Source organism: Haemaphysalis longicornis, unplaced genomic scaffold, assembly GCF_048455015.1.
Source record: "Haemaphysalis longicornis isolate Haplotype H1 unplaced genomic scaffold, Haemaphysalis longicornis Haplotype H1 scaffold_2, whole genome shotgun sequence".
Lineage (NCBI taxonomy): Eukaryota > Metazoa > Arthropoda > Arachnida > Ixodida > Ixodidae > Haemaphysalis > Haemaphysalis longicornis.
In genome coordinates this window covers 140,619,929-140,644,993 of record NW_027526295.1, presented here as the reverse complement: position 1 = coordinate 140,644,993, position 25,065 = coordinate 140,619,929, and the positions used below count along the sequence as shown (strand labels likewise).

Sequence of the window (25,065 nt, the reverse complement as noted above, 5' to 3'; positions counted from 1 at the left end):
GCGTAATGTCTTGTTCTTGTTCAACAAAGCTGACAAGTATGAACATATAAACCGGACTTAGACGTTTACCTTTGGGTGTGAGTTTATAAGACTATTGCGCAATATCTATTTTACTTTGGCCGGGGGGCTGAATCGAGTCTAAGGCAGACAGACAGACAGACAGACCAAAATTTCTGGGTTTAAGTAGCCCAAGAAAGGCCATCGCCTTTAAAAGCACCTAGAAGATCCCCCGCAACAAACCAGTGCCCTAACTCTGAACACTGTAAGCGTACTTTGAAGTCTACCAAGGTTTTCGTACATACACCATAGCCCATAGCTGTACTGGAGTATGGGACAATGCGTTTCAATCAGGAATGTGCACTGTGTTGCGCGGTATCCCGCTGTTGTCATAGCCAAACCGTCTGTGTTTACATAGTTTCGCTTTTCCTGTCTATAAATTTCCCGGTTGCCCACCGGCCTGTTTGTATTCATTTCCCGCTTTCCCTTCATTTTTCGTTACTTCTATTTCCAAATTTATTCTTCTGGTCTTCTCTTTCATTGCAACACGATTTCTGCTGCTGGAACAATTGTAATTTCGTTACGAAACAACGAAAGCGTCGTTGTTGTTTTGCTGCAAGTGAAGGGGAACACAGAGTAGCAGGACGCTAGAGGGAGTGAAATCGGAAAGTAAAATTTTAAGGGTTAACGCGCCGACACCCCATCTGCGCTGTGGGGCGCGCCATAGTGGAGGGTTCCGGATTAATTTTGACCGCCGGGGTATCTCTAACATGCGCCGAAATCTCGATACACAGGCGTTTTCGCTTTCCGCCTCCAGTTGAAAAGCGGCTGCCGCAATGGGGCATCGAACCCGCGTTGGGCGTGGAGAGCGTGGTGGTGGGACAGCGGCAACGTGGTTGCGACGGAGGGAAAAAGAGAGTGGGGGAAGTGAGTAAATACAAATTCAAACGGAAACGGCGCTGCTACAGCAGACCACTGTGCATTGATCAGAATGACCGCCATTGTTTTTAACATATTTCATATAGCTTTCACTTTCCTATTCGTTACTTCTTTTCCTTCTGTTTTCTTCTCCCTCTTCTTTTTTGCTGTCTTACTCGATGACCCATTAGCGTCAATCTTCCCTTGCTTCTTTTGGCGTTGCACGGACTCGAGATCAAGTTCGCGATCGAAGGTGCCGAAGCTACACGTGGTTTAAGCTTGATGGGGTACACCGCAGTGGGAGGCTTGAGCAGTACTATATGTAACGTTTCTTTGTTACTGTTGCACTAATCGCCGTGCACAAGGGAACTTTGGATGTTGGCTCAGTCCGAAAAGTGGCCACCCAGGTATACAGTTTCGAACCGGGACCTACGGCTGTCGCAACGCTGCCCCGTTTCCGAACAATACCCGCCCACCCTCGATTACTCACACTCATTGCGTCATTACGGAACAGCTTCGTCGGGACCTTGCATGTCTTTCAGACGAGCATCGCTTTCTGTGTTTTCGTTTATGAAAATCAAGTGTCGGAAAAAGTCTATTAGAGAAACTGTGCCAGAAGAAACTCCATTGAAGATTTTTATACCAGAGCTGACCTTTTAACTTGCGCGCGGTCATGCGTGCATTGTAACGTGCTTGCGCCAAGAGAAGAAAGCAAACTTAAGCTCCTTTTTTGTAATTTGTACTAGAGTAACAATGTTTGCGAAAGAGCAATATTATGATGCCGCGCTGCTGAGGTTTCACAGAGACGACATTTCTACTTCACGTGAACTTCAACGCGGGTTAAGGCGGGACACTCCCATGCCTATGACACATAATGCCGATGCTCTTATAGCCAAAGACCATAGCGCTCGGTGTGAGGCAGACTGTTAAGAGCGAAGCTGTTGAGCCAATAGTTTGTGCATGGTGTCCACAGTTAAAAATACCAAGAAAATACCGAGCGCTCGTGCACGCGTGCGTCGGACGCACGTTCGTCGAGCCAAGCATACCCAAGTATGGCCAACCCTGACCGCAAAGAAAGCTCTAGCGTTCACCGTATCGTGGCAACAGTTACTCTAACAAGAAAGGACACGTCAGAACAAACGCCCCTCGTTCGTTCGTCCTCGTGTCGTCGTGGGCATGCGCTGTGTACTGTAGAATAGCCGTTACTTGAGTGTCGAAGTTGCTGTAGGGCATCATTAACTCCACGTGGCCCGGCTGCGGATAGTTCAGACGGCCGAGAAAGAGGTTGCGCTTTGAGATGTTCGGCGTGCAAAGCATCCGCTAGAGACGCTAAGTCGAGCTTGCAGAGTGGAGTACCAAAACGTTGACCAAAACGACGAGCTCACTCTGGTCTTGCTCAACATAAAGTCATTGAAATGCCATGCCGCCGACGTCAACCACGACACCACAACGATACTAACACTCAGCTCTGTCACCGTCGATGATCACCTACAACACCTGCGCCATTCAACTCTTGCGCGGCAGTGCACGCTTCTCTGATTTTTTTTTTTGTTTGTGAGAAGGAGTTAATCCGACGCGGCAGAGGAGGACGAGAAGCAGGTGACGCAGCAAATATATTTAAGTGGACAAATTGCAAAACAAAATAGACAAAAAATATCAAGCCTAGTTGAATTGACACAGTCCTACGGAGAAAAGCCCTGTTCACAAAGGGTCAGGTTCATGTATCCGGTCGATGGCTTCGGAGCACAGGAGCGGTGCGCTCGCAGCTGTCGCGGTCGCGGAAAAGAGAAGCAGCATCGCTTTGCCCGTGCGTGCACCGGTCCAACCAAAAAGGCGGCCGTGCGGACGCTGACGAGACGGCGTTGGCAGCCTTCAAAACAAGTAGGTTATGTTGCTCGGCGGGATGGTCTCCTGGACACTGACGTCCCGCAGAAAGCTCGCCGGCCACTCCCATTCCTCCTGATCATGACGACGACGACGACGGTGATGATGATGATGATGTTGTTGTTCCTTGGTTCTTCCCTTTCTCTTCTTCTTCTTCTTCATCGGCCATGGCTTGAGCTATACCTAAATATTTAAAAATTATTCTTAATGAACGATCATAGAAATACTCATACGCTCCTTAGAGGCGGGCCATATAATTGGTTGTACGTATCAGCTAGAATGTAAGTCTTCCGGTAGCCGTGATGTTTTCGTGAAGGAGGAAGTAGGTTTCTTTGCTTGCTTTGCCAAGCCTAGCACGGAATGAAACAAGAAGTCAAGTTTTTAATTGAAGTCGAAGCCGTTCGAATGGGACAGTAAGGTAACGTTTTCTTTGCTCTGTGAAACGGCGGCATTGTCACGTCCGTCGCCTCTTCTTCCTTCTCTCACGTGCTCTTCTCGACACCGCCACGAATACTTCTCCTACTTCACTTCTATGCGCCGACTGATGGCACCGTGACAATTGCCTCCTCACACTTGGGGGAATGATATGGTATTAATCCTCCAAGGCGTCACGCGTGTACCGCTTCGTACAACCGCTGCACTGTCACTCCAACCAGGAAACTCTTCATAGTTGTCAGCAGCATTTTACGCTCGCGGCAAATTTCGCAAAGATGGGGTGGGTGGCTTTAGATTAGGCGTCCTTGAAGAATGTCCTTCTATTCAAGCAAATCTGTTGCTTTAAAGACGATAGCCTTTCTTGGGCTACATAGCGCAGACATTTTCGTCTGTATGTATATCTGTCTGTCTGTGGCTCGCTTCAGCCACCCGGCCACAGTGAAACTGAATCTGCGCAATAGTCTTGTATACCCACTGCCACATCGAATTGTCTCAGTCCGGTGGCAATCATCACACTTGTCAACATTGTTGAACAAGAACAAGACATTACGCAAATGTGAGGCAGAAAATCAATACATAAGTGATATTTGCAGTGTTTATTTGTTACAAAATTCATGGATGCTTGTTTTTTGCGATATCAAATGCAATACAACCTCAAGTACTGAAAATCGTCGCCTGCTGTTGCCTGCGCCACTGTAGCTTTTCGTGAAATTTTTAGAGATCAAACAGCAACAATAACGAAAGGTTATACTAGATAGGTTCAACGTTCCGCTTGACGTGCATGTGGAACAGGGCAACGTGGTTCTATAAACATTGTAGTAGGGTGCCTCAAATCACGCGCGCCTTCGCCGTACGGTAGCGCTGGCATCGAGGCGCCCGGCCTGGAGCAGTAGAACGCGGTAAATTTAAATTGACTTGAACACACCTCTAGCGCGTTATCTCGGTAGGAACGATACGGCAAAGGAACAGGATGATAGGCGAGCGGGAAAGAGAAGGGAGGCGTTTACATGGCAGGGGTGCCAGTCGACAGTCGTCTTTCGTCGGCATTTGCAACGAAAGGTGCAGATACGCGGCCAATTTTTATAGCACCGGTGCGTGCAGCCAAACTATTCGTGAGAAATTTTAGACTGGTTGAAATAATAACAGTGCGTTTGACTTGTGAGAACCACAGCGGTGAAACATTATTACTTAGCACACGAGGGAACAGAACGAAAGAATAACCAAGGACAAATTATAGGTCATCCGTGTTCTCCTTCCGTTCTGTTCTCTCGTGCGTTTTAAGTAATTTTTTTCACAACCATAACCAATTAACCCACATCGACGCTGTTAAAAACAGCAGTTCGCGCTTGCACGGTGCAATTTACACCGAATGTCTTGCTATTTTTTCCACTCTGTCTCTCTCTGTCCCTTTCTCCCTCCCTCTCTGTCAAATACACACTTTTGCGAAATTGTGAATGCGAATTGTGAATGCAAACTTGCTAAAAAAAAGGTGTTAAAACGTTGCACTTAGATTTCGCACTCTCGTACATTTTCCTTGCGAATCGTGAGTCTGCAAGGGCCTTGTTGAATAGCACCTCGTCCAACCTGTTCTGCAAGCACGATTTGTCTCTTAGTTTATTTCGCTTGAAAGGCGCTCGCAAAATGATTCCTTTCTACAAGCGGACGTTAGGACGAAACGCTCGGAAGAAATCCGAGTTCCTTGAAGAAAAGCGCCGGATTGCACAGCCAAGCAAAGAGTGAATCGAGAGTGAAAGTGCCGAAAACAAGCAAATGTAATCTTTCTACCACAATAGTTTGTCGCTGCTCGTGCCATCCACCCTACCCTGCACATTGATCGTCGGAAAAGGTAACAAATCTCTCCCGCGTATTACTGGCGTACTTTTTTTTTTTCTACACAAGCTTTAAAGGATTCCTTGAATCGAAACCTCGTATCCAGTGATCCTGCAGCTGCCCATGAGAAATGTGAGATTTTTTCCCGCGCAAATTCAATCACGAGTTAGGTTCTGGGGCTCGGGCTTCAGCACTGCGTGGAAGCAAAGTGGTTCGAGGTATTATTTTTTTATTATCTTCTAGTTATTTCGGTTATTTTTTGCGCACGTGCCATGCGGATACGTCTTCATTTCGTTCTATTGAAATGCTTCTTGATTTTCCTTTTTCTATCCACGAGCTCCCTTTTTCTAATCTCGTAGGGACTCGGAGACACTGAACAACCTTTCGTGCGCTCTAATATTACCAGCGCATTTAGTTTCCCTCGGGTCGATTACGTAATTTGTCGATACCACCTTATACGCATACATTGGAGATGGATGTTGGCTCCGCGGAAACCATCTTCTCAAGAACTTCTATTCTGAACCCGGGCTGAATATGGTCGACGCTAGGAGAAAGGCTGTTCCTGGCACTGAGACCGGCTTGATGTCGGGAAGACGTCGTTATTTGCACTTTCGTCGCTCCCTCCTCGCTGTGGATTGTACAAGGCTGAGCGCACAGACTCAGAGAAGCTGCGCAGCGGGATTTCCGCAAGGTCCCTCCCTCCCGCGGTCGCTCAGTAATACGGCTTCAATAAATGAGCGACGACGACGATTCCCACGAAACCTCACCATGGCTTACCAGCCAGTCCGCGCGCGTTATTTAAAACGCGAATAACCAGCGTCAATTCACGGAAACAGAACCCTGCAAACTGTGGATGATGCCCATAATCGACGGATGTCGCCGCTCTCGGATGATTTTTTATTGCGTGGGGAAAAACAATGCAAGGAATGCAAAATATGCAGCCTTCTCATCGCGTTGTAGGACGGAGAATAAAACAAGTTTACAACAGCTCTTACGCGGAAAAGTCCACCGAATTCACGCTGTACCGACTTCTCACCTGATCGTGAGACATCGAACACAAAACGCGCTGTGGCTGCTTCTTCTGATGAGAGAGAACGTGAACAATGATCGCGCCTACATGGATGAAAACAAGTGGTCTCCTCGATTTGGCTACACTTTCTGCACCAGTTCAGGCGGTGCAGCACTCGCGCACTCGATTTACCAGTGCAGCTTGCGCCACCTGCACTTCGGCCCTCGATTTGACGCCGTGCTGCACCAGTTCTTCTTCACTTCTGCACTAGCCCCTGTGCGAGTTCTCGTCTCGTGCAAGGTGTAGCTTGCGAAAGAACTGGCGCTGCACTTGCACGGCACTTTTGTGAACTAGTGCAGAAAGTGTAGCCGAATCGAGGAGACCAATGGTGTGAGATTCTGAGTTCGGCGGCACGAGATTGCGGTCCCTTGTGGATGCAAGCGCGGCCTTTCCTGTGGGCACCCAGCTCTCCGTACTGCTTCGCTTCCAACAGTCCTATTTTTTATGCGCGTGCTTCAAGAGCCCTGTTTTCCTGCCTCAGTAGCGCATAAGGTAGAACAGTGGGTTTTGCGACGAACGCCCCGGGTTCTAGCCCCAGCAATGCCAACATTTTTGAGGCCCGTACGATGTTCTCTTGTGTCAATTCTGCGGATTCCTTTTGTAAATAAAAGTAATTCGGTATCTTTGAGTCGGTTTAAAAGTGGGCCGTGGCATTTCAACACGTTAAATTAACGCTTGAATCACCCCGGATCTGCGGGGCATGTACATATCTTGGAAGGGAATATGGCTTCGGCGGCAGCTTGGCCACGTGTTCACGAATTTAAACCCACGGAAATTAGCGCAAAGAAGCTATCATTTGTAGAAAGAGGGGTGACTGAGTAATAAATCGGTATTTAATGAGCGTCAGGGGCCGGTGTTAAAGAAGTGTTAGTAATACACGCTGTGTCGCGCTAAGCGTACCTTGGTTCTCATGTAGGTTAAGGCTACACCAAAACCTTCAAAACCCCACTAGAACACAAACTTCGCTTGAAATATTTATCGCAGCTTCAGAAAGAGCGTGCTGGAGTACACTTTGAAGTGGTACCAATCCAGTTCTCTGAAATAGAAGCATCTTTCTTAATACTTGAAAAAAGCGGCGAACATCTTTGTTATCCAAACTATGCCCCATACGCAACGCGCTTAATGCGGGGGACATACGTCCGAGAAATCCGGCTCGCGACACGGCGTGTCAAAATATCTAGCAGGTTGGATGTGTGCGGGAGAGGGCGACGCGGCAGGTCATCCGGCAGCCAAACCGGTTTTCGGCCCTGAGACCCGTGCGGGAACGCGTACGGTTCCGCCCATATGCTCGCCCCTTAAGAAAGAGGTAAAATCTACGCTTCTGTAGGTTAACATGTGGCTTAAAAGTACCATACCCATATTTTCCTCTCCGCATTTTTCTTCGTTATCTTCGTTACTATGCCTAAGAATCTTGGTAAACCGTCTTGGTTAAGCCCACGCTTAACCTTTGCGCTTCAACGTTCCAACGTTCCGCCTAGTGACTTGCCAAGCAACGCCAATGTAGTGTATACGTCAATATGCGGCTAATAATTGATGACGCCAGACCTCCAGGCGAAGCGTCAGGCCTCACGTCTGGGGCATACCCGGCATTTGTTACTTTTTGTTCCTTTGCATCTTTTCCTTTTTTCTCCGTTGTTCTAAGAGCATTGACCAATTACCGCTTTGAGTGCTATGTTGAGGCGTTATGTTTAATAGCCGTATCTTGAACCTTAACGAGGCAAACTCATTGCCATCAAACTCCAGGAGCCGGTTGACTACGGAGGACCACGTCAAAGCGAAAAACTGGGCATTACGGCCGGCTCATGTCGACATCTTATGCCGTTGTCGTGTCTGCTTTAAGTTTGTGACCCCTAACATTTAGTTTACGGCATGCCAAGCAACGCCGAAGCCTTTGAACATCAATCTGCGGATACTACTGACTGATGACGTAGGACAGGAAAGTGAAACCTAACCTCCGGAGAATCCCTGAAAGTTGCTACTGTTGAGTGCTCGCGTCCGTTCCCGGCACTGCTGGTTACTGATCGTAAATATGGCTGGCCAACACGCCCGCATCCCATTATTCAAGTCTAGTTCACTTTCGGGTTACGACGTATACCTACTACGAAATTATTTTCTCGTCGAGGAAGATTATTCATACCTTTTGGAGTGCGGTTACTCTATGGTTGAAACGACTGTTTCTCTAATCATTAGTTCGACGGCGTAGAAAAGCAGATTCGTTATTGGACAAATCTGGTCGCTGCGAGTTGCGGCTCGCAACTCGCAACTCGCTGCGAGTTGCGGCTCTGCGCAAGAGCCGCAACTACACGCCGCTGAGTGCAATGCAATGTAGAGGGCTAAATGAGGTTTATAGAGCAACTGAGACCTTCTACACTGGCGGCATCGCCCCCCACTGGAGGCGTCATGCGCTTATAAGTCCATCCGTTGGTCATCCCTTTTTTCGCGTTTTGTGCGGGTAACCTAACAGATTCAGGGGGAGGAAGGTGCATTTTCTTTGTGCTTGCCATTTCGTACTTGGCCCAGAGACTTACAGAGCGCCTACTCAAGGAGGTGCTAGCGTGCGGCGTACGCAACTGTGTGCTCGTAATGATCCTGTCCAATAATGGTTGCGCTCATGCCACTCGACCTGAGCCATTTCGGGATCGAAGGGCGATCGAGCGATGGTAGCGCAAGTGCCTGTCAGTACCTCCGGGGGTGCACTCGGACGAAAGTGGCAACAATAGGCGCCTTCCAGCGTTTGCCCCAGGGGAAGGTACAGCGCTAGCGTTGATTACCAATGCTCATTAGGCTTATAAACAATCGGCTCGCTCTCACAGGTCGGGGACCTCGTTCATGGAAGATATGTCGCTGCGCGAATATGATGATGACGGTGGGGATGATGAATAACTCTTCTTGTTTTGAGTCGAGGTGCTAGTGTTGTGTACCCACACGGTGAGAGATGTCGTTAGTTTTGCGAGGCGAAGAACACAAAAGTTGTCTTCAGAAATTCAGTTTTGGCAGAGCAATTCACTCCTATAGCCTTACTTATAACTCAGCTTTCCTGTTGGCTTCGACTTCGGCTTCGATAACGCGGGGTTTATTTCGGCTGTAGCGCGCTTAGTTTCTCCATTAGCGGGGTGTGTTTCTTGGTTATCTTCACGATGCCGTCGTTGAGAGATCCGGACGAAAATGCTGAGGGCCGCGCGGCCCTCACGTGTGCTTCGTCTGCGAATACACTAGGTACTTGACCCAGCGACGCTGAGCCTCTGCTCGAGCGGCAGAATCATTAGAGGCTCGGGATGAAGCCCTTGTGCCGTCTGCATCGCTCATTGTCCGGAAGAAAAAAAAACAGCGGGATACTATACCGTATCACGAAATCATAACTAGAAGCTTTGTATGCTAGAGAGAGATCCGTGATTTGCTTGACTGCCTTTCTAATTAGAAGACCTTGGGTCACCGGCTCTGGCAGGTAATCCCTGTCTCGGGTTAATCTGCCGCACAAACAGTACCATTCGCCGTACTCTCCTTCCCCACTCTTCCCCTCTCGCTAAAGCCGTACCCTCTTCCTTCGCTCGTCTGCTGCCGCTCCCCTCGCTATACTTTCAACGCGGGCAGTGCTATTCGTTCGCTCCGGCCGGTTGGTTACGACAACACCGCTCAGGTCGGTAGCGGCCGCTTAAGAGCTGCGCCCTAAAAATTTTCCCGCACGTGCGTGCTTCACGATGCACTGCCATTGTGGTCTGCACCACGACCTCTACCTCAATAAGGTGCTCAGCGCAGTAAAGACTGGGGATATGATAAGGTCCCTTGTATGTGACAGCAGCGGGATATACTGCCCCTCAGCAACGCGAGAAAAGGGTAGAACGAGATTTCGCTCCCTGTAGGGCACAATTACCCCTAGGTTTACTCCCGCTGTTCAAGTTGACTAGTAACCGGATCATTCGTCACGTTATCCAGCTGTAGGTTTTCGCCTTATGCCCCAGCCCTAGTAACTACTGAATAACGCGCGGAATGCAAATCCCTCCCTTCAGAAATACTTAATCCTCAGGCGGTGCCACGAAGATTTCAACGAGTCAGCTTGGATTTGAAAAACAAAAAGTCGAATAAAAACAGAGGCCAGCACCGGAGCTCGTTCGCGTGAGGCATGATGAAGCACCGATGTCGGAAACATCCGCAGCATGCGCCTTCGCACAAGCCGGTGATGACGAGGCTTGGTTAAGATTTAGCATCTTCTCAGGAATGAGTTTTGAATGTGGGCTGAAAAAAAAATAGAGCCTCTCAACGCTGTCTCAGATCCGGGCGCAAAGTTTCGATTAGCTGGAGCAACGGCGTTTCTACGTTTACGGGACTTCCTGGGCCCAGCTGCATGCACTTTTGAAAGATGGAAACAAAACGCGCTCGAGTCAATGTTACCACCATACTCCTAAAATGTCAAAGCAATACGCCTTTCACCGAGGGCCTGTAATACCGCATATGCGAAATGCTTTGATGAACATCCCTAACAACTACTCGCATGTAAAACAGGTTGATTAGGAGGTTTAACGCACAGATGCTAAAAAGGCGATTAGGCAGCCTGTAGTGGAAGGCTCCGAATTAACTCTGACCACCTTCGGATGTGTAACATACGCCCAAATCTCGAACACACGGGCGTTTCCGCTTTTCGCCTCCATCGGGAAAGCGGCCGCCGCGGCGAAGAATTGAACCCGCGTCTTTGAGCTCAGCAGCGCAACGCCTTAGCCACCGAGCTACCCCGGCGGGGCAGGTGAAACATTCCTCTGGAACTTAAATTTGCTTGCGGTCTTTGAACGCAAAATCCCAAAGATTACCATAGTGTTGTGCAGCATCGTCTTTTTGTTTTTCTTGGCTTTAGTTGCTCCGTCGTTTGATTCAAATTACTTTAAGAAGCACACTGGGTGCAATTCATGCGGCACCTTCCATATAGTCAGAGCTCTCTTTCGCGTGCACGTGTTCTCCTCACGTGCCGTCACGTTCACCTGTAAGGGGGACGCATCAAGCCAATTCTTAGACTACCCCAGCAAGTAGCTGAGTTAGCGCAGTGCTTACAGCACTGGGCTCCTCTGGCGACCCGGGCGTAATGCAAAGGAGCACCAAATATGTTATTTATTTATTTTTTCTCAACAGAGGCGCCCATCTCGGTATCATGTGTGTTGACGACGATGACGACGACGGTGACGACGGTGGCATTTAGCGCTTGGAGAGACATCTAAGGTTTTCGCTTTAATATGGCACAGCTGGCCGGATACACGCCGAATGTGAAAAAAAATAACAGACTGGCATACTTTGTCTTCCAAAGGACGCATCAGGTGCGCCTTACTATGCGGTTGAAAATAATAAAAATGGTTAAAAGACAACGCCTGTAATTGTATGCAGATCAATACTGCCACTTGCAGAAAAAAAAAAGAATTGTTTCATCGACCCCACCAACTAGCTTTTCTCTCCCTGCCTTGAAAAAATACACTCGTTTAGACAACGGAGCGAATGAAGTTCTTGCTTTCTTAATGAGATTCAGCCCGTGCGCCGGGACACAAAAAACTCCGGCTGCAGTCACGGTCATCCCACTAGGATCTATGCCCGCAGAAAAAGAAACAGTAAAAGGGAAGGCAGTGGACGCACAGGGATGATGGCTTTCGGCGACTCAGTAGGAGAGTCCCACAGAGAGCCTTATCTCGTCAGTAGGCAGGAACGAAGGTGGCGTTAGTGTTGCGACATACTTCCTCTCTTCCATCTGCTTTCTATTTTTTTAACCTCACACAATGCCGTTAGAAATTGAGCGGCGAGCGATCGCATTCGGCTGTCATCCAGATAACGAGCCCGCGACACCGGTGGCTGCCGGAGAAGCTTTGATCGCCGCCTCCGACGCCCATTTTCTGAGACGGTGGGAGAGACGGAGTGGGTGCACTTTAATGAGGGCGGTTAATTGCTTTTCCACGGCCCAAGCAAGCTGCGGTCCGCGGCTAACCGCTTTCTTCGAGAATGTCCCCGCGCTTTTCGTTCCTTTCCTTGGAGCGTTTGCTCGATTCGAATTTCGTCATCCCCTTGGGCTTCTTTAACTTTGTCGTTATCGGCCGGTCACCGTGCTCTTTTTGCTCGCCCGTATTAGGCACTCATTTGGGGCTCACACACTGGCTCGCGTAAGGCGACGTCGAGAAAACTTGCAGGTTTCTAAAGTTCCTCGTAAGTTTAATGACCCATGGTTTTAGAAATTCTCCCTACGTACTCATTAAAATTATGTGACTTAGATATAGATATAGTATCTTTAGGAAAGGAATACCGCGACGTACTTTGCCCGCGAAATGTGGCTAAAGGAGACTAAATTGACCTCTGGTGAATCAGAACACCAGGTGTGCACAAGAGGCTTCAAGGCTGCGGTGCTAAAAATAACGTAAGACATGTGCGAAACTCAGTATGACCAGAATCGAGAGATACACGGCAGTTTCAATGATAAACAGAACTCATCATGAATAAAAAGTGAAAAAAGAACACCACACATACGGGAGCACTAAAGAGCGGCGCCAAAATGAAAAAAATAATTATATTCGTTATGGAGGTGCTGGGTAGGTAATTTGTGTGACAATTTTAGAGCAGTACTGGCATTATCCAAATTACACAGGTGAATAAAACAAACGAAAAGACAAGGCATACAGCAAGAACGACTGCAAACTTGAAGCAGTCCTGGCATTAACTAAATTACACGGGGAAAGGAGGCAAACAAAACACAGGGCATACAAAGTAATGAAAACGGGTTGCATATAAGAGGGAAATTTAAGTGCTATTGGGGCTTGAAGACAGCAGTAGTTTCATTTCTTTCTTGAACTTAATTAATGGTGGGATGAAATTTTTTAGCGTACGGGATTAAATTGGGCTAAGTGTCGCACAAAGTTACTATCTGGTTATCAATTAACTAGTACCACGGATCTAAGCGACCGGCGATGGTCTGAAGAGAAAACACGCACAATACCATTAAACTCCAGGCATGCTTTTGATGGGGGCGTAGCTAGAGTCGCCGTTAACTTCGCAATTAGTTCGGCGCCGAATTGCTGTCATCTTTGGCACGTTTTTATTTTGTTTGTTTTTTATTACGATCGATACCTAGGGACCGTCCACCATCGTCGGACCTGCGACGTGTGTGTCCCTCAATAAATTAACGAAAGGGACCTTGTACACTCGCGGTTTCTTCGTCTTGTATTTTGCTTTTTTTTTTCAGGGCGTCATCGTTCGACGTCTTTGGAGAGATGACCTCTTTTAATGTTCGCATGCGTAGTCACCCGTCAGAGTAGTTACCGGGCTGTTTTAGTGCGCGACAATGTCGTGTTCTCGAAGGAACTACCGCGTTTTCACGATTCTAACGCACACCTTTGTTTTCGCTAACAGTAGCCTTAAAATTTACGAGCGCGTTACAATCTAGCACAAAACCGACGTCGGCTTTCAATGTTCTCAGCTTTAGTTTGAAGGCCAGTAGGAGCTGGATAAGCAAGTTTAAAGCGCAAGCGATTCCTGCTGCCACGGTTGCCTGCATCAGATAAAATGTCTTCTTCCTGGTACTTGGTGCCATGTTTTTTTACATCTGCGTGGTAGAATCGTCGTTAAGTTATTTTTTCGAATATTCACAAGTAACCGTGTTACAATTACAGGCACGCTATAGAGTGTAAATACAGTATTTTCCTGTGTGATTTCGATATCCACTATTGGTATATGAAGTCGCAAGCAGAGGGGGCATTTTTACTGCAGACCTGCGAAATGAAAGTAGATACTCTGCTTGTGGTTAATTTTTTTCTTTTTTTGCTGTAGTTCACAATTTTGAAAACTTTTTTATCACGGATGGGCTATTTGTCTATTTTCTAGTACATCTATAGTTCCATGTTTAACAGTGCAATCCTCATGGGTGTTCATGAAGCGTTTCCGAATTCTGGGCGAAGTGTTGTATTCAGACTATATTTGTTCCTTTTGTACTCTACCCCGTTTGTTGTCCGTTGTATAGGATGTCTGTCTCTGCGTGCAGTTTGGTTGGTTGGTATTCTAGGCAATCTGTTGTATCCAGACTATATTTGTTCCTTTTGTACTGTACCACGTCTGTTGTCCCTTGTATAGGATGTCTGTCTCTGCGTACAGTTTGGTTGGGTGTATTCTTGGCGATCTGTTGTATTCAGACTATATTTGTTCCTTTTGTACTCTACTACCTCTGTTGTCTCTTGTATAGGTTGTCTGTCCGTGCGTACAGTTTGGTTGGTTGGTATTCTCGGCGATCTGTTGTATGCAAACAATATTTGTTTCTTTTGTGCTCTACCACATCTATTGTCTCTTCTGTAGGGCGTCTGTCTCTGCGTACAGTTTGGTTGGTTGGTATTCTTGGCGATCTGTTGTATTCAGACAATATGTTTTCCTTTTGTACTCTACCACCTCTGTTGTCTCTTGTATAGTATGTCAGTCCGTGCGTACAGTTTGGTTGGTTGGTATTCTCGGCGATCTGTTGTATGCAGACTATACTTGTTTCTTTTGTACTCTACCACATCTGTTGTCCTTTCTGTAGGGCGTCTGTCTCTGCGTACAGTTTGGTTGGTTGGTATTCTTGGCGATTTGTTGTATTCAGACAATATTTGTTCCTTTTGTACTGTACCACGTCTGTTGTCTCTTGTATAGGATGTCTGTCCGTGCGTACAGTTTGGTTGGTTGGTATTCTCGGCGATCTGTTGTATGCAGACTATATTTGTTTCTTTTGTGCTCTACCACTTCTGTTGTCCCTTCTGTAGGGCGTCTGTCTCTGCGTACAGTTTGGTTGGTTGGTATTCTTGGCGATCTGTTGTATTAAGACTATATTTGTTCCTTTTGTACTGTACCACGTCTGTTGTCTCTTGTATAGGATGTCTGTCCGTGCGTACAGTTTGGTTGGTTGGTTGGTTGGTATTCTCGGCGATCTGTTGTATGCAGACTATATTTGTTTTTTTTTTTGTGCTCTACCACATCTGTTGTCCCTTCTGTAGGGCGTCTGTATCTGCGTACAATTTGGTTGGTTGGTATTCTTGGCGATCTGTTGTATTAAGACCATATTTGTTCCTTTTGTACTGTACCACGTCTGTTGTCTCTTGTATAGGATATCTGCCCGTGCGTACAGTTTGGTTGGTTGGTATTCTTGGCGATCTGTTGTATGTAGACTATATTTGTTCCTTTTGTGCTCTACCACATCTGTTGTCCCTTCTGTAAAGCGTCTGTCTCTGCGTACAGTTTGGTTGGTTGGCCTTCCTGGCGATCTGTTGCATTCAGACTATATTTGTTCCTTTTGTACTGTACCACGTCTGTTGTCTCTTGTATAGGATGTCTGTCCGTGCGTACAGTTTGGTTGGTTGGTATTCTCGGTGATCTGTTGTATGCAGACTATATTTGTTTCTTTTGTGCTCTACCACATCTGTTGTCCCTTCTGTAGGGCGTCTGTCTCTGCGTACAGTTTTGTTGGTTGGTATTCTTGGCGATCTGTTGTATTCAGACTATATTTGTTCCTTTTGTACTCTACCATCTCTGTTGTCTCTTGTATAGGATGTCTGTCCATGCGTGCAGTTTGGTTGGTTGGTATTCTCGGCGATCTGTTGTATTCAGTCTATATTTGTTCCTTTTGTGGTCTAACACGTCTGCCATCCCTTCTGTAGGACGTCTCTCTCTGCGTACAGTTTGGGAGGTTGGTGAGAAATCACGCTGTAACAAGAGCTATAATAGCTAAGAGGAAGGGAAGAGCAGTTCGTTTTCGTTGTTTTCCGCTGGTCACTGCGACAAGAGATCGGCAGAAGAATTTTCCAATGCTTCCTGTATTTTTGTAAAGTATGGACACCTGCTCGGGAAAAAGCAACACACGAAACGCGCGGCTCAACTCATAACAAACCTTACCATAGGTGGCTGTTACCGTATAGGTCCTTGGCCATAGAGAACGTAACTGGTATTTATCGAAAGGCATGGCCACAGGTGGTCGAAATACATTATTTTATGTTTCGCACTACTGCTTCGCCATTTCCCGCTAACGACAATTGAACGTAATACCTGGTAACCCACTTGGAATTTACCATTTACATCTCCTTCCCCCCTCACTTTAGTATAAGCGCTGGGACGTGTATGGTAGTAAAGCATTTTTCTAGATTAGGCATTCTCTTTCACGTAACTAAATATTGCCTTCTGGAACATTGAAGAATACTAAACTTACCAAAGTTTGGTTGCGTCCTGTTACCATAAAGAAAGAACACAAAAATGAGATTAACCCGAGTTCATTATTTGTAGATACTTCTACTAACCGTGTGCATTAATTGATATATATCATTGATTGATTGTGGGGTTTAACGCGCCGACGCAACGCAGGCGATGAGGCGCGCCGTAGTGGAGGGCTCCGGATTAATTTTGACCACCTGGGGATCTTTAACGTGCGCCGAAATCTCGTACACACGGGCGTTTTTGCTTTTCGCCTCCATCAGAAAAGCGGCCGCCGCGGCCGGGAATCGAACCCGCGACCTCGTGCTCAGCAGCGCAACGCCTTAGCCACTGCGCCACCGCGGCGGGTGATATATATCATGACGCCTGTCGAACAATAAAGGGCTGGCGGTCATTATAAGCCTCACCCAGTATGCACTTCATATAACACATCAGGATCGTAGTTTTATATTTTAGTTTGCGTAAGTGCGGTACTATATCATATAGATCGCAACGAAGTTCTTTAAGAAACGTGTGCGCATAGCTCGTTTTTGTTTATTTTTTGTTATTGTCATCGTTGCTGTGGGTGATGGAGAGGACACCAAATAAATCAAAAGTGTGTTCGGGGGTCACTTCTAACTGCGCTTTGCTTCTGGGCGTAAGAAAGAACCCGATGGTACCAGGACTGTGCGTGAAAGGGGAACAGGCAGCCAGTGATAAATGAATGATAGCGGAGTGAGAACGAAGGGGAAAGGAATGGTCCCTGTGTTGGATATGTGGGGCAGTAGATCCTTGGGAGATTGATGTAAAAAGTTTTGAGGGGAGGTTCCGATGGTGACCCCTGTGCCAGTTCAAAAGGGACTACAGGCCCGAAAAATAGGTAAATAGTTCCTGGGCCTTCGACAAACGTGCCGTAAGTCGTGATTACGAGAAGAATGAGACAACTTCCACTACTATCCAGGGAAAGAAGAGGAAGTGCCCTGCACCAGAAGGAAATAATTGGGGACAGCGGTTGCTGCTATACGCACCCTATAGCATTATTGCATTATGCGCGAGTTTTACGTATGTCCTGACCAGGCCTTAAGCATCTCAGATAATTCGAGTGGCAAGTTGGGCACGCTGGCGTTCGGATAACTTATGCACAATTCCTAGCTCCGGATAAACGAAAACGCTGTCAAAAAATGATGTACCCCTCGGTCTAACGAGGGCGATGGTTGAGCACGAAACTTTATTGAGATGGATGCTTTGGTTGGCCAATCACAAACTGCCAGTACGTGCTACTCTGGAGGCACGCACTGCTTTCCTAAAATATCCACAAGAACTCTCATATGTGCGCTGCGTAGACCTAACGTTGGGATTTGGAGTGTACGGCGCGAATCGGTGCCTGCTGCTTGGCGTTCAGTAAGCAATTTTCGAGTGTGTAACTGTTTGAGGCGTTAAACCACAAGGTGTGACGTCAGGCCTTACGTCCTAAACCTCAAAATGAAAAGTTAAGCCTAACGTCCTGTTGCTAACACACTTACGGCGCGCAGAGCAACATCATTATTCTAGTGGTGGCTTTAGTGGTTGTTGCCTGAGTTTTCCAAACCGGTTCGGCCATGTCGAAATGGCGCAATCGGATAGACACCGGCTTCACAACGCTTGGGACCTAGGCTCGGTTTTTTTTTTTATTTCGCTTCCCCCACGATTATTCGTCAGCATCGACAGTGAAAGTTGGCTTTTCTGCAGGGCATATTGGCGTATAACGGCATCAGTATAGATACTAAAGCTTGTCTTTCAAAGGAACTCGTTTATCTAAGGATGAAATGCGCATAGTAAGGTCATACATGCGCTCAGCACCATGTGGTTTTTTGTCGCGGCGGTTTTACGGTTCTTTATTTGCTCTTTAATACAGAGTTGATGTCCAGCGCCTGTGCGGCCCGCCGCCTTCTTCTTTGTTCTTGTTTATTTTGCACTAGGAATTATGCACAAGTTAGGTACAGCCTTTGTCAGCATTTTTTAGGCAAAGCCAGGTACTTTTGCCCACAGACAAAATAAGAAAATCGAAGCGCATGCTTAACGTTTAACACTGAATTAATTATATTGTCAGTAACGAAGAAATGTGTCGGCTCTTTCTTTTTGGCATAAAAAGTTTCGGCCCCATTTGAACGGTAACCTTGAACTTTGATGTTTTTTGTGGCCTATGAACTTTTGGCATGGCCTAGAAAAATTTGAGGAAGATTCTACCTCCCTTACTAATGCTCAGCACAGTGCGGTATGTTCAGTGACACCCACGAACTGCTTGCTGATGTGCATGACTTCACTATGAGCAAGGAAAAATCTCTCATACCGCGTAAAGCACACGACTTAGCCAGAAGGTGAAACACAGTGGTCATCTTGTAGTTCGGTGTTAATTTTGAGTCTAACAGTGTAGTGGGATAGCAAGGACCTCATGTTCCCGGATGTTCGAAGGGCGAAATATTTGAGTGATGCTCTTACAAACAACATGCGGACCGCCACCGCCGGAACTGAAAATAAATATCATTGATGGCGTTGTGTGACTGAGCTTGGAAATTCGCAGGATCGTAGTACACATTTAACCCTCATGGCTCTGGCGTATTACGTTCACAATTGATAATACCTCAAAGTTACCAGCGCCCACGCACGAAAAATGCACAGAATTACGGTAACCTGTGGCTGTGTTTCAAGCAGGCTGACAGTTTTTTGGGCAACTCTTCGGAACATTTTTGAACCAACTGCATTTTTCGGGCAGGTCCGTTGCATTATCGATTGCGCTGTGTTGTACAGGTAGGTGGCCCATTGCTGTGACAGCTGCATTTCCCGGAGAGGCAGAGGGTTGCCTTTTGGTGTCGGAAAATCTTCTTGGATGCATTACGTTGCCCTACAATGGCCCACCGGTAATTGAATCGAGGCTACGTTGAGCGCTGCCGCGCTTGGAGGATTTTACAAATCCCCGATACGCTGCCACGCAGCAAAGCGGGAACTCCGAGGGTTTATACCTGTCCTCAAGGGGTAGCAACGGTGTTATGCCGGCCGGCTACAGTCGCAAAAGTTGGTGCACCATCCCTGCCCTCAAAAGCGGATGTACAGCGCTGTTACAAAACCATCACACCTTCTGGTGTCGATATGCAGCGTCGAAGTAATTGTAGTCGCAATCACTTTGTTACCAAGCACAAATTAAAACGCCACCTGTACAGCGCGGTTCGTGTCCATCGCACTTGATTAGCATGTCGTTTGAATTTGGGCATATGCCTTTTGGTCATATGCGGGTATTGATCTAAGCGCAGATGTCCTTAAAATATATGGTATATACCCTTTTCGGTCGAACTCCCACGTGCGTGTCTGTATTACCAGGGTCCTGCAAAGAAGAACTTCTTCCCTAGGCATTATACATATATCCTGATCGACTTTCCGTTTTTATTTCATACATAGGGAAGCAAGCCTTCACGCGCACAAGGCGGGTCGGCAGTGTCTGTAGCAACCCTTGATGCCCAGACATCCCTTCCAACGCTTTACAGAACCAGCCAGCGGGGTATAGTTGTTAACGCATCGGCTGCGCAACGGAGTGGACGGGACCCATGTTTTCTTGCAGTAAGACAAAAACGGAAGAGAAATTGGAAACAAAAAAACGTTTCTCCAACGCATTCCCCGAAACTCGGTACTTTAAAGAGACACTGAAATGAATTTGTCAAACTTCTGTTTTTGTTTGCGTTGCCTATACTGGCTGAAATAAACACACTTTGCATGGTCTATCCGGTCGATAAAGCAGTATTTAATGTACTACATTGCCTGAAACAAGAAAAACCACCATGCGCAGTCGGCTGCGATCGCAACAACTAACAGTAGTGGCGCGTATTCGAGCGGCGATGTGAGTGGACGATGTCCGAGATTGGAATTCAAATCAGTTTCGTTTTCGTTCCTGTGCAACAACACCTGGCATGCGACCTGATCATTTGCTGGATATTCGCCATATCTCAGAATTCGGCAAACCGCGCTGCTTTCGTGTTGACGGCTGTAGAATGGGTCAGGTAAGCTTGCCAGCACCGCTTAGAATCGTAACATTCACTAGCCGATGCATACGCTGTGCCTGAACAACGCCCTCCGCATCATCACACCAGCTGAAGTGCGAGGTGCTTCTCCACCACATTTTAGGGGCGAAGCTCCTTAAGTCATGGGTCTGTCCATCCCTTGTGTCTCGTGGTACGCGACCGCCGCATGCTTTCGGAGATGTCGCAAAGTGGGCCGCGTTGCACGCGCAAGAACCGGCTGCAACCGGCAGCGCAAACTCGGCACCGGGAGCGCGAGCTTGTCTGTGTTCGCCAACGGAGGCGAGAGCGCACGTGCACTGCGAGGGGGAGATCACGCAAGAGATCACGCCACGAACGCAGGCAGTCGTTCTCGAAGATCGAACGAGACGCAAGGACCTTTGCTCGTTTCCTCTCGTCTTGTTCGGGCACAAGTTCACCCTAAATAAAAGTTATTTCTTTACCGTTGTGTCCCATCCTACGTGACAAATTGTGGTGGAGGTGCGGGGGTAGTCCTCGATGGCGCGGGGTCTTTCACCAGGTCTGGGCCTAGGAGCATTGACTCTGAAAATAAAAGTTGATTTTTAGAATGTGCGCACACAGTCTTACGTCTTTCTTAATGATGTAATGGGCGAACTTTCACGGGAGAGTTACGGTTGCCGATGATCTCCCCCTCTCGAGCTTCGCCCCACTTATCATCACTCATTCCGTGGATATGGCGTGATTTTTTTTAAAGACGATAGTCTTTTTTGGGCGACTTAAACCCAAAAGTTTGGTCTGTCTGTCTGTCCGTCTGTCTGTCTGTGACTCGATTCAGCCACCCGGCCAAAGTAAAACAATGCCTGCGCATTAGTCTTATATAGTCACAGCTAAATCTACCCGTCTAAGGCCGGTGTAATGTTCATACCTGTCAACATTGTTGAAGAAGAACAAGACATTACGCAAATGTAAGACAACAAATTAATACAGAAGTGATATTTGCAGTGTTCCTTTATAAAAAATTATACATGCTTGACTTTGGCGAAATCAAATACTTCATCAACTCCAGAAAAAAAAATTCACTTTGCCGTCGCCTGCTGTCGCCCGCGCCACTATAGCTTCTTGCGGCACTTTAAGGAGTCAACCGGCAACAGTTACGAAAGGTTCCATTAGATAGGTTCCATGTTCTGCTTGCAACGCACATGGAGTAGGGAAACGCGGTTATATAAACGTTGAAGTAGGGCGCCTCGATTCACGCGCGTCTTCGCCGTACCGCAGCGTTGGCATCGAGACACCCGGTTTGGAGCAGTGAAACGCGGGAAATTTAAAATGATTTAAGTAAACCTTTGGCGTCTTTACCTTGGGAGGAGCGCGACGCAAGAGGAACAACATGAGAGGTGAGCGGGAAGGCGAAGGGAGGCATTTACTTGGCAAAAGTCGATAAAGACTATCGTCTTTTGACGACATTTGCAACGAAAGGAGCAGATACGCGGCCAATTTTGTAAAAGGGCACTGAAGACAACCACAGTTTGTTTCCAACCAAACTCTGCCTTCCCATGGTCACGTTAGTGCTTATCCAGTACCGAAAAGTGTCTTAATTAATGGGAAGTCGCTAATTAAACAAAACATTTCTTTCCTCCTTTTTCTTACAGTTGTTTCATGAAGCAACACATTGGCTGCTGTTTGCCTTACGGTAAACCGGAAGCGAGAGAGCGAGCAATGAAAAACAGTGGTACACAGCAACCGAGTACAAGCCTACCATGTACCACGCGCCGTCGCCAGTGTGGGTCGTGCTTTCCATTACTCCCACGTCCTTCGCTGCTTCAGAAACAACCAAGAAGAAGGCTTCTCCATCGGATATGGGATCAAGCTTGACGTTTTGTTGATACGCGCACAGTCATTTTTAGAGCTCGAGACGTCTGTCTACCACGTTGGCAACCAACTGATCCTGCCACCAGCTCCATCAGGCACCGCTTGCACATCTGGTGTTGAAATGTGTCTTCATGAAAGCAACCAGTCAGGTTTTCAAAAGTTGAGCAGGCGTATTGTTTGAATATTTGTCGCGCAGTTCTAGCCCCTTCTGGTGAAGCTCGGCGCAATTGCCAATGTTGGCGATAATTGTCCTTATGTTTTCGCAATGTTCTAATTATTTTAGAAAAGACACTCGCTTGTGTGGTATGTTCTGGTCGTGGGTGAGAAAAATCTATTGATCTAGAGAACCTTCTACGCTGTCTTCAGTGTCCCTTTATATGATGCTATTGAATAATTGCTTGAGAAAGTTACAATTAAGATGTACCTGTTGCTGCTACACTGATGTCGTGAAAATACCAGCAGAGGTTGCAAGCGTGCCCAAAAACATGTTAAAGCAAATAACTCGTGCGTTCGTTGCAGTCGTAGTCGCGAGCTTTTATGATGGCTGGTTGGAGGAACACATTATCATCATTCAACTAAGTAATGTTCTTCAGGGAGTAGGGGGGAGGGCGAAGTTGATATAAAATGTTCTAATTTCCATGCCTAGATCATTTACCCAAAATCCGACACTAGGGTTCCCCATTACAACAAGAGCGAGTTTCAGTTCTTGTGCCTCACTATCGAGCCGTAAGAGTCCCCTTTGTGCGAACGGATTCACTGCCACCATTGCTCTTATCCATGACGCGAGACCCAAAGAAGTAACTCACTTCCACTGCTTCCACAAGTGAGCCCATGTTTCATGCATTGACTTCGGGCCATCAAGTTGCTTTTCCCCTCCACTTTCCAGGCGCGTTCTCATTGTCCCGCCTACACTGATGCATCCCCGAAAAGTGCTACAAAAAGATACCTGGCTATCCCCCCCTGCAGAGTGGCCCATATGGACAGAGTCGTTGCTGAGTGACTCGCACCAGGACAGCCAAAAGAACACGGAGGGAAAGCCGATAAAGGACATCGATTTCCCAACCAGTGAGGCTCTTTGATTAAGGGTCTGCCGCTAAGTGCGCACCAGAATACAGAGCAGGTCAGGCTGCACCCATCTCGTTTCCTCTTTGTTTGTCCAGTTTCCTGGAGAAGGTCACGTTTATCTGGGACAACCAGGACCTTTTTCGCCGAGGTGGCTGAGTTTCTAAATTCCGCCGTTGCTTTGAGCAGATAGATAGTGTAAAGTTTCCGAGCGGTTCATTGTGCAGTGCTTTACAAAACCTAGCTGGACCTCCCCGTAGGCTACCAGATTTGAATAGCCTCAACAGAATGTGTACAAAGAGTAAACATTGGCCTCGTGAATGCGAATGGGTTTCGTATACCCCGCAGGGGAATTGACGCATTCGTCTTATGATATATCGTCTTGTATATTAAATCAGTTCTGAACGTAAGAAAAGAAACTCGAACGCGTCAGCGATTCTGTCTAGAAGGCGGAAAAAATGTTCAGTAGCGTGCGGTCTTTTTGCGGTTAAAATGCCCTACGTGCCGTAGTAATGGTGCGGGTTTTACTTTATATTCGCGTGCGTTCTCATAAGGGCTGCACAAGCGTTATTCAGGGAATGGTCAGCTTAGCTAGCAACGCCGAGATGGAATTTTTTTTTTGCAATATCGCACGCAAAAATACCCCCTTTCACAATCGAAGTCTCCAGTCGGCCAGGCTGGAAGCTGCAATGTTCCACTGACGCTTTACAGATAGTTGTGAAAGTTCTTGAGCAAACCTCGCGTGGTCCCTATTAATTCATTTTGTGCAACACTGACTTTTTTAAATCGGGCGGGTGATTTTAGCGGGGGCTATAAAGAATGTGCGTTATGTTAGCCTACAAAATAAACGACAGGTACCTCATCTTCATCATCATCACCACCACCATCATGATGGACGGAACGTATTGTGTCGCCATTGCCTATTTCACGCGGACGAGCAAAAAAGATGCGACTTTGTTCGGTTTAATTCTAGTGTGCGTGCGTAACCATGTTTACAAACAAAATTTTACTGCATCATCACGGCGGGCCATGCCTGTCATCTGTCAGTACCGACGTGCTGTATGACATAAAGCACCCCTGCCGACAACTCCAACTTTTCAACTTGCTGCAATTCTAATGTCACTTCACTAAACCACGATGTCACGTTTCTGCTTTCAACGTTAAGACAGAGGGGAACCAGAGAAACCTTTACATGCAATGACCTTCTAGACGAAATGCGTTACAGTTGTTTAGGGACGCCGTGAAAAAAAAAACCATGGGATTCAAAAGGGTTTAAAATTGCTCGCGCCTCAATTTGCAACCACGGTAACTGGCGAACAAAACTGGACCTCGGCACAACTTAGACAGGCCCCACTAATGACGTTTGAGAGGCAGGCTGGAAAAAAAAAAGAGAAAAAGGAGTGGCGAAAACTTTCTTGCACGGCACGTTGCTCGTGACCGGGATCGATGCTGGTCGTTGGTTCGTGCCGTGATTGGCGCAATCAGCGTCTCGGCAGAGCGATCCACCAGCGATGTCAAGGTCTTTGCGCATCGTGTTAAAAGGGGCGAGGCAGAACAAAATGGGTGAAAGGGGAGCCTGTGCACCGAGGGGGAACACGGGGAGAGAGAGAGAGAGAAAAAAAGGAAAATGAAATGTAAAATAGCAAGGTAGGCGGGTTTCCCTCTACCCTCGGCTTGTCGAGAACCAGCGAACGTATGGTGTAGAATTTTTTTGTAACTCGTCCAATTAAGTGTGCGCGTGTTGGTTGTTCGCCCGTTGTGACTTCAGAGATGCGGGTGAAAGAGTAAAAAAATAAAAAAACAAAGAAGAGAGGGGCTGGAAGATGTGAGGGG

General features: G+C 47.2%; 1 protein-coding gene across 1 annotated transcript in view; it reads right to left on the bottom strand.

Annotated features, from left to right (window-relative positions):
• The window catches only part of LOC144169273 (5-hydroxytryptamine receptor-like), a 578,780-nt gene that overhangs the window by 404,471 nt on the left and 149,244 nt on the right, over window positions 1-25,065 (bottom strand). The gene's annotated exons all lie outside the window — the stretch shown is intronic.